The sequence below is a fragment of the Ceratotherium simum genome, chromosome 5 (assembly GCF_057802395.1).
Source record: "Ceratotherium simum simum isolate JZ-2026a chromosome 5, ASM5780239v1, whole genome shotgun sequence".
NCBI lineage: Eukaryota > Metazoa > Chordata > Mammalia > Perissodactyla > Rhinocerotidae > Ceratotherium > Ceratotherium simum.
This window is the reverse complement of record NC_141904.1, coordinates 71,624,147-71,633,870: the sequence shown is the minus strand read 5'-3', so window position 1 is coordinate 71,633,870 and position 9,724 is coordinate 71,624,147. Positions and strand designations below refer to the sequence as shown.

The 9,724-nt window shown below is 43.7% G+C and overlaps 1 long non-coding RNA gene across 3 annotated transcripts in view; it reads left to right on the top strand.

Moving 5' to 3' along the window:
• The first annotated feature begins 3,697 nt into the window (after nucleotides 1-3,697).
• LOC147917074 (uncharacterized) overlaps nucleotides 3,698-9,724 on the top strand; it is a 68,276-nt gene continuing 62,249 nt past the window's right edge. Inside the window, exon 1 of one of the 3 annotated variants that reach the window (XR_015552243.1) lies at nucleotides 3,698-3,971. This is a non-coding gene — a long non-coding RNA (uncharacterized LOC147917074). The remainder of the gene's footprint in view (nucleotides 3,972-9,724) is intronic. The other 2 variants (XR_015552244.1, XR_015552242.1) reach the window with 2 other exon arrangements.

The window sequence follows — 9,724 nt, the reverse complement described above, 5'->3', positions numbered from 1 at the left end:
GCTAACATCCGTGCCCATCTTCCTCCACTTTATATGGGATGCCTCCACAGCATGGCCTGACAAGCGGCACATCAGCACGCGCCCGGGATCCGAACCCTGGCCACCAGCAGCGGAGCGTGCGCACTTACCGCTACGCTACAGGGCCGGCCCCCTGGTGCCTTTTTCTGACCCCATATTCCACTCTTCCTATCTCCTCTCACTGTGACCACTGAAACTCATGATAGGTCACTAACATTCTGTAGCCTCAGTCTCTTCTGTGAACCCTCAGTGTACCATCTTGCTTTAAAGCATACCTGTTTTTTCCCCTGAGGATCTTCCTTATTTATAGTTTTCTCAAATGATGGCTGATTTCTTTTCCACTCTCTTCTTAAAGTGGGCCTAGAGAAATGGTCTTCTCTTTGTCACTTCCAGCCCATTCTCCTTTACTCCTTCCTAAAAGTCCCCAGCTTTCAAATTTGTGTCATCAGTTTCTACCTCCCATTATCTGTCCTTGCTGCAATCATCTGTGACTCCCAAGGTCAGGTCAACTCCCAAGGTCAACCCCCTTATTCCTTGAATAAGGATCACTGCCATGGTCTCCAACATTATTTCTGTCATTTTTTTTGTTGATTTTAATATTCATGTAGATGATCTTTTCAGTTCCGTGGCCTTTTTATTCCTGGACCTCCTCTCCACCCATGGTCTTTTGCACCCTCCTTAGCCAATCACTACTGTGACCTTGTCAATATGAATAATTACAACCTCCTATACAGTCTTTATCCATCTCTTCAGTACTACCCTAAATCTTTCCTGATCACTGCCTAAATCCCCAAATTATTTGCTTTCCCCAGCACCCACAATGTTTTGGGCATACGACCCTCTCACACTCTCTCTCCCACCTCCCCAATGTCTTTACTCCTCTCTTTTACCTAGCATAAATCTTATGTTCGATCAATATAGTTTACTCCCTTGTTTATATCCTCAATTCTCTGTCCCTTTCTCACCTGTTTATTTGCATGGCTAATCCATACCCCTAGTTAAAACCAATTATCTGCCTACTCCTTAGATGTAATTCCATAACTGAGCATAATTAGAGAAAAACATACAGTCATACTTCTTGTATCACTTTAAATTCATGAACACCAAGCCAAATCATCCTTAATGCTGCTTATTACTATAGTGTAAATCCATAGACTGTTCACTCTTTTACTCACCTAGACATTATTTCTTCCTTTCTGCTCTATTCTCAAACATTCAACAATTCCTTTTTCATCCTTACTCTCAGCTAATGATTCGACTTTCTATTTCATTAAGAAAATAGACCAACCAGAAAAGATTGCCCGTGGGCTCACAACTCTAAAGGATGAACCTATCTGAGTCTTTGCCTTCATTCCTATTCCTGGGGGTGAACTGTTTATTATGTGATTCAGGGCCAGTTTTCAATTGTCTACTTCACGCCATGTCCTCTCACACCCTCAAGGATATTGGTCCAGCAATTCTCCTCTTTCTCCCTTTAATCATCCATTTGTTCTTTTCTTCTGGGTCATTCCCTTCAGTATATAACAATACTATTCTTTCAAAATCGTCTTTGAAAGAAACCCTCCCATAACCTCATTGCCTCCTCCTGCTTACACCCCATTTCTTTCTTTCCCTCTATACCAAAATTCGTTTAATGAACTGTGTACCCACTTTTCCTCCTCCTATACTTTCTTGAATCTCTTCTAATCAACTTTTCATCCCCTTCACTGCCAAAATATGTTCCTATTAAATTTACCATTATACTTCACATTGTAATATCCAGCCTGTATTCTAAGTCCTTTTTATTAACTTGACTTGTCATTATCATTGAATCCATTAGCTGACTTTCTCCCCTTGAAACATTCGTCTTGTCTCTTGACATTCAAAACATCACACTCTCTAGGTTTTTCTCCTACCTCTCTGGACACTTTCTCAGTCTCGTTGCTGATCTCTCTTTATATACTGAGCTCGAAACGTGGGAGTTTTCTAGGGCTTGGTCCTTTGGGATTTTTCTCACTATGTCAATATTCAGTCCTTAAGAAATCTTATCCAATCTCATCATATGATATACCATCTATATGTTATGAGTCCCACATTCATATCTCCATCCTAGACCTCTCTTCTGAAATCTAGACTCCTATACCCAACAGCCTTCTCTGTATCTCTACTTGGATGTCCAATGGTCACCTCAAGTTTAATGTTCAAAACTGAACTCCTAATATCACTCCACCACCACTACCAAACCAAAAATGTTCTCCACAGCCTTCCTATCTCAATAAATGCCAACTCTATGAAGGTATATTTGAAGAAAGGGGAGGTTGCAATGCAGATGTAGTTATATATTAAAGCTATAGCTATTCCATTTCACTATTAATGATATTTTTATGGATTACACTGGTACTATATCATTTCTTTATATAACTTGAACTCAAAGAACTACTGTCTTAGTTTGGATTCTTCAGAAAAAAAAAAGAACCTAAGACAATACGTATATGTTAATACATTAATTAATTGAGAGTACAATCTCAGGGCACCAAGGGTAAGAGCAAAAGGAAGTAAGGCAAAGAGACTTGGAAAGAAAATGAAAGGTGATGTGTGTTGCTCTACTGGCGGTCACTATTTGACAAGCTTTGAAAACACATGTGTGAAAAGCCTATGTAATGGAACAGTCCATTGGCAGGAAGACTAGAGAGGAAATTTATCTGCTGTCTCCTTTTTGTCTCCCGCCGTCCATTGGTCAAAGTTTGCCCCACGAGAAGAATTTACCCTGCTCTTCTGTGTTGTGTCACCTGGTCTCTATGGCAGCCTCGGGGGAAGCCAGATCCCACATTTTGTTGTAGTGGCTATGGTAGGGCAAGCAGCCCAGGGTCTGAAAGCTCGGTAAGGCCGGGAAACTGAGAGGAGACATGTGAAAAGAGTTTGATAAGCTCCATGTATCCACATCAGCAGATTTGACGGTTAATGTCTCCTAAACACCAGTGGAATGTCTCCGCTCAGCAAGGAGTGCCATCTGTGCTTCAATATTTTAAAGTAATCTTAGGTAATTTTTTTAACAGTTTGTTTGTTTATTTATTTATTTATTTATTTATTTATTTTGGTGAGGAAGATCAGCCCTGAGCTAACATCCATGCTAATCCTCCTCTTTTTGCTGGGGAAGACCGGCTCTGAGCTAACATCTATTGCCAATCCTCCTCCTTTTTTTTTTTTTCCCCCAAAGCCCCAGTAGATAGTTGTATGTCATAGTTGCACATGCTTCTAGTTGCTGTATGTGGGACGAGGCCTCAGCATGGCCCCACAAGCGGTGCGTCGTCAGTACGCGCCCTGGAGCCAGCTCCCACCCTGGCCTCCAGTATCCCAGCGCGGACACTTAACCGCTAAGCCACGGGCCGGCCCTATGTAATTTTTTAATTAGAAGAAATTTTTACAATGAATATCAATTAACATGTGTCTTATAATTGGAGAATAGTCTCACAATCAATAGTCATTTCAGACCATCAGCTCCAGCTTGGGCAGCTTTCCCACCCGCACCTGGAAGGGGCAGGTCCGCACAGGTCCCTCAGTGCGAGTAAACCGGCAGAAATTATCCACGCCCGGGGAGGAAGCGAGGCGGGGGAGCTCCCTGGGGAGCTCGGGGTCCTGGGGGCGCTTCCAAGGGCGGGAGGTCGACGGTCGTTGTACCCGGAGCCCGGACACCCGGCCTCTTGGGGCGCCAAGGGGCGCCGGGAGCGGAGCGCGCGCTATGCGGCCCCGGTGCGGACAGCGCCCTCCTCGCCCGTCGGGAGGGGCGGCGGAGGTGGAGCGCCGGCGTCCGCGGAGGAGGCGCTCACCCGCGTGGGGCGCGCGCGGCCGGAGGGCGCCGCGCTCTCGTCGGGCGCGAAGGGCCGCACGCTGAGCGCCGAGGCCGAGGCGGCGGTGGAGCGCAGTGAGGTGGGGGACGCAGCCTGCGCGAGGACGGCGAGAAGGCGGCGCGCGAGGTCAGGCGGCTGCTGCTCGTGAGGGGCCGGCCGCCGGGGCCGGGGGCGGGGGGCGGCGGGGTGCCGGCGCGGCGCGGGGGCTGCCGCAGACGCCGGGGCGTGCGGAGACCCGGGGGACGCGTCCCGGCGGCCGCGGGCGCGTGTGGTAGCGCCGGAGACGGTGTCCGAGGGAGCGTGTCCGGAGCCGGGCAGAGGGCGGGCGCGCCCCCCAGTCCTCGGCCCCCTCCTCGGTCCGGGAGAACGCCCCACGGCGGGGCGGGAGCTTCTCGTCCCTGCTTGTCCTGGTGTGGACCCCCCAGGGCCGAGGAGTGGATCTCGAGTAAGGCCTTTTCTTGGGAGTGGGCTCAGCCGTGTCAGGACGAAGGGCGTCCTCGCGCTGAGAGACCCCCTCCCTCCACACCCCCCTTCCTACCAGGCGCGCTGTCGCGGTTGTGGTTCCCGCGGCAGGAGGGCCGGGCTCTGTGAGGTCAGCGCACCTTCTGCGGGGCCTGCGGGGCTTGCAGTGTGTCTGCTGTCCACTTCCCACGCCGCCTGGGTCCGTGTGCAAGGCGCGCTGAGTGCGCTGAGCCCGCGTGAGGCGGCGGCTGCGCTGGGCGCTCCGCTTCTGTTGCTGGGGGCCCTGGAAGCCACCGGAGTTGGGTAACACTTGCTGCAGCGAGATGCTGGAGCGGAGAGAGCCGATGGGAAAGGTGCGAGAGGGTCGCGCCGGCGACAGGACTGTCCCCGCCGCCACGGCTTCTGAGGGACCAGGTTGGCCGGGTACTCGCCAAGGCTTGCGTTAGATCTCAGTAGTGTTCTCTTGGTGAAACGCTGTGTGGAGGTCTTTTCGAGTTGTTTGAAAGGAGAAAACATCAAGGGAGGGAGCCAGGGTTGTGGCTGAGGGATACCTTAGGAAATATTCACAGCCTAAGATTTGTGGCTGTGAGTTAGGGTTTTCTTTTGTTTGCTTGTGTCGGGGAAGAGGGAGAATCCCCCTCCACCCTTTCCCTCAAGGTTCTTATCGCTGGCCGAGTAATTAAAAAGACAGGTTAGCAGGAGAAAATAATACCAAGTTGAATAACACATATACATGGGAGAAACCAAGGAAACTGAGTTTCTCAACACAATAGCAGAGATTCTCATCTTAAATACTATCTTCAGCTAAAGACAAAAGAGGATGTTGGGGGCCCCGGGAGTCAGTTACTGGAGATTACCAGAAAAGCACAGTAAACAAGAGTAAGGTTATTGTGCAGATTTAAGGCCTCACCTTCCACACTGATAAGTTTTTTTAGACATGAGGCCATGCCCCCTCTTGCCAGTATAGAGAGGGAGATACCTTTACAAATGGAGCTTTCCCTTATAAATGTAAATGTTTGTCTGGCACCTCCTGGCAGGGCCACCTAGAGAATGTGGCTGGGAAGAGACAGAAGTTTTGATAAGACGGCCCGTTGGTGCCTTTTCTATTGTAACATCTGTTTTACATTATATTACAGCCATCAGATAGTAACTCCTTCCTGGAACAGGTCTTCTATGTTAAATTCTTCAGGCAGTTAGTGGGGGAGGTCAAATGTCCATCAGAGGAAATGATCAAGGTAAAGAGACATATTTCAGGGTGGCCAGATCTTGATCTCCCACACTGGTTCCCCCCACACCCTGTAGTATTTAGGTCAATGAAAGGTTTCTCGGAATCTTCGTTTGCACTCCCAGTGCTTGCTTTTAATTTTATATCAGTTATAATAAAAGACAAGTATTGCACAAACCTGTTTTTAGTAAGTTTCTGTCTCATTGGGATAACGACTGCAAGGAAAATGGTGGGTTTTTTTTTCCCTCCAGTGCTAGTAGTCTTAGAAGCAGCAAACTTGGTGTGACTAAGAGTAATAATGATCTGAGTCATTTTGCAAGGAAAGTGTGAAATAACTTTGCATTTTAAACACCTGGGTGGCTTTCTTTACCCCCGCCCCCAACACAAATCTTTCTCACTTAATACTGTTTAAGTTTTTACGTTAAAAAGAAGTACTGTATTTTGACAAGGTCAGTGTATTTGTAGTGTATTGAGCACAGAAGAGACACACCTTGGTGTGGAAACATGTAGATGCTCCTCTTATGAATTGAATGTGCTTGAGGCAACAATGCAAAAAGAATGATTAAAAAGTTATTTTCCTGCTGTTTCTGCACTCCTGCTCTGATACATTACTTATAGCGTATTGTAGTGTGACTCTTAGTTTGAGCCAGCGGTCCAGCATGTTTAAAGCAATTGTAAAAAGAACCCTCTGGTGGTGGTTTATGCTTTAGTTAGGTGTCTGTTAGAGAGAGATGGACTGGGATAAAGGTCCAGGGAGTTAGTTTTTGCTTGTGTTCAGAAGAGATCGGTGTTTCTCAGTCTTAGCCCTGTTGGTATTTGGGCAGGATGATTCTTTTTATTTTATTTTATTTTTTGTGAGGAAGATCAGCCCTGAGCTAACATCCATGCTAATCTTCCTCTTTTTGCTGAGGAAGACTGGCTCTGAGCTAACATCTATTGCCAATCCTCCTCCGTTTTTTTTTTTCAACCCGGAAAGCCCCAGTAGATAGTTGTATGTCATAGTTGCACATCCTTCTAGTTGCTGTATGTGGGACAGCGCCTCAGCATGGCTGGAGAAGTGGTGGGTGGGTGAGCATCCGGGATCCGAACCCAGGCCGCCAGTAGCAGAGCGCCAGCACTTAACTGCTAAGCCACCGGGCCAGCCCCCATCAGGCAGGATGATTCTTTGTTGTGCAGGCTGTCTTGTACACTGTAGGATGCTTGGCGCATCTTTGGCTTCTACCCGTTAGATACCAGTAGCAGCCCCCTCAACCTGTGACCCTAGAAATGTCTCCAGATGGCCCGAAGTGTCCCCTGTAGGCAAAAATTAACCTCTGCTGAGAACCACTGTTCTAGATTAACGAGTAAATATAGTTGAATGTGTAATGAAGAACCAAAAGTTGCCTCTCTATAGCCAAGATTTTGTTTCATGCAGTGATGGGAATGTAAATTTGGGGTTATATCATCTAACGCAAAGTAAAATAATCCAGGTTGCTTTGAGTTGCCTAGAGAGATGAGCCGTTGTGTGTATTTTTACTGTCAATTTCTAAGCTGTTTAGATCTTAATCCTTATGAATGTCTTTGGGGAGTCATGAGTAGACTTTGTGCTGTGTATTGTAAAACATTAATGTTGCCTTATGTAATTTCTTGAATAAATTTGCTAATTTCCAGATGGTTATAACACCACTCACCTTTTGCCATGCTAGCTATCATGTGATTTGTTAGTTATTAAGAATGCTTCTAAATCATTTATTGAAGTCTGTATTGTGTCTAATATGCTTTTTTTAAATGTAGTTTGATTGTGTAGGATTTTTTTAGTAGGTGACATTGGATTTTTAAATTAAAAACCAACCATGGAGCAAAAGTATAATTTTGGCTCTTTTGGCATTTTCAAATAAGTGAAGCCATGAGATGATGTTGGGTTACAGGTATCACTAGGGAAGCTGCTTCTTTAGATTTATGAATTTTAATTCAAGGAGAAACAATACCTAAGGGAACATTTGACTGTAAAATTGCAATATAAATATTTCCATGTTATTTTTTTATCAGCTCAGCATCTTTAAGTGTATCATTTTAGTTATTCATGTTTTTAGCGTAGAGGTTGAAATGGAAACACATGAATTGACATATTCCAGTTCATATACCAACGTTAGACAAACTGAATTTAACTCAAGGGTTTTATTTCCAACATTTTTCTGTGTTATCCTGGATTAGAGGTTAATATTTTTCCTTGTTGGTTTGAAAGAAAAAAAACCTCACAGACTGATGAAAATTTTAATATTTTACACAAAATGTTTTACACATATAATGTTTCAATTTTATCTGAAGCATAGGTATTTCATTAAATTTTAGCTGGAAATATTTAAAACTCAGGCCTTATTCTAATGGAACACATGATACTGATTTGTGTCTATTCAACTGGCTGGTATTCACTGGAAAGTAGTTCACTAATTAAAAGCAACAATAAACACGAAGAAAGTTAGATCATGATTTTCAAAAGTTTTCTGTAAAAAGTGATAGAATTTATTTAAAAGAAGGGTGTGTACCATGTCATGTGAATTTTCTATGGAATTTTAATGTTTTAAATAAAACATTTCCGTATCAATAAGTGTTCATTTTATCAAGAACAATGAGTTCAATTTAAAGAAATCCCTTTCAGATCGTTAAAATGCTGTCTTTAATAGGTAAAAATGGCTGATGTTTTTCTTTAGTGATTCCTTAATAGGAAAAACAAAATGTTTGAGGAAATTCCATTTAGTTTTTTGTTTAAGATGTGTTGGAAAAATGTGTATTCCTATCTAGTTCATTACTTCATCTGTCAACCAAGATGAGGACTGTTTTATTAAAAAAAAAAAAGTTTCACATTCTACATACCCAACTTCGTAGTACTTAATTATTTTCATTCCCTAGCATCTAAAAATAGTAGTTGTTTTGAAGCCAATAACTGTATAAGGAAGAGGATAGAATTTAAAAAAGAAAATAACTTTCCATTTTAGTTGTGAAATAGTGGAGTGTTAGTTGCTGTCATATGTAAATATTTTCTTTCATCTCTATTAATATTACTTATAACTGAAAATTCTCTCATGACTATTTATTTTATTTTATTTTATTTATTTATTTTTTTTGAGGAAGATCAACCCTGAGCTAACATCCATGCCAATCCTCCTCTTTTTGCTGAGGAAGACCTGCCCTGAGCTAACATCTATTGCCAATCCTCCTCCTTTTTTTTTTTTTTTTTTCCCCTTTTCTCCCCAAAGCCCTAGTAGATAGTTGTTTGTCACAGTTGCACATCCTTCTAGTTGCTGTACGTGGGACGCGGCCTCAGCATGGCCGGACAAGCGGTGCGTCGGTGCGCGCCTGGGATCCGAACCCGGCCCGCCAGCAGCAGAGTGCGAGCACTTAACCGCTAAGCCACGGGGCCGGCCCCCTCATGACTATTTCTAATGAAATTATTTATAGATAACTTCATTGTGTGGGTTTTCTAATTTGTGATTTCAATAATAGTGCATGATAATCATGCGTAAGGTTATAATACCATAAATATTTATGAGTTGTTCTAAGTTCATGTTCTCATAACTTAGATCATAAAGGGCCTCACATTAGTGTCCCAGAATGCGTGATGGAGATACTTTTTTTTTTTTTGACTGAAACAGAAGAGCCAAATTTTCTTTTATAAATATAAATTGATATTAAAGTTTCTGTTCAACCAGTTTTCAGGAGTGAGTTTGAATTGGACTCTATACTATTCTACAGTTCTCAGATCAGTTGGTGACCAAGATAGACAAGGTTTCTGCTTGTATGGATCCAATATTCTAAGGGCAGGGTTTCTGAAATTACTAAATTAAGAAATAAAAGAAATAGTAAATGTGAATCTTAAAATAGCATAATGTGCTAGAGTGGAGAGAGCCTTTTTTGATTGGAGAATGAAAGATGAGGTTAGCTAACCAGAGGATCATCTAGAGAAGTGATATGCAAGCTTAGCAAATGTTAAGTGCAAAGGCCCTGTGGTGACAAAAAGCTTCCCATGTTTAAGGAAAAAGAAATGTCAGTGTGCCTAAAGTGTAGTGAAGGTCAAGTTGTTTCATATGAGATGAGGGAGGAGAGTAGACCAAGATGAGAATTTCAGGGCTTTGTAAGGTCTGGTAAGGAGTCCAGATTTAATTCCAAGTTCAATGAGAAGTTAAGCATGGTAGTGACAATGTAGGTTGGAGAA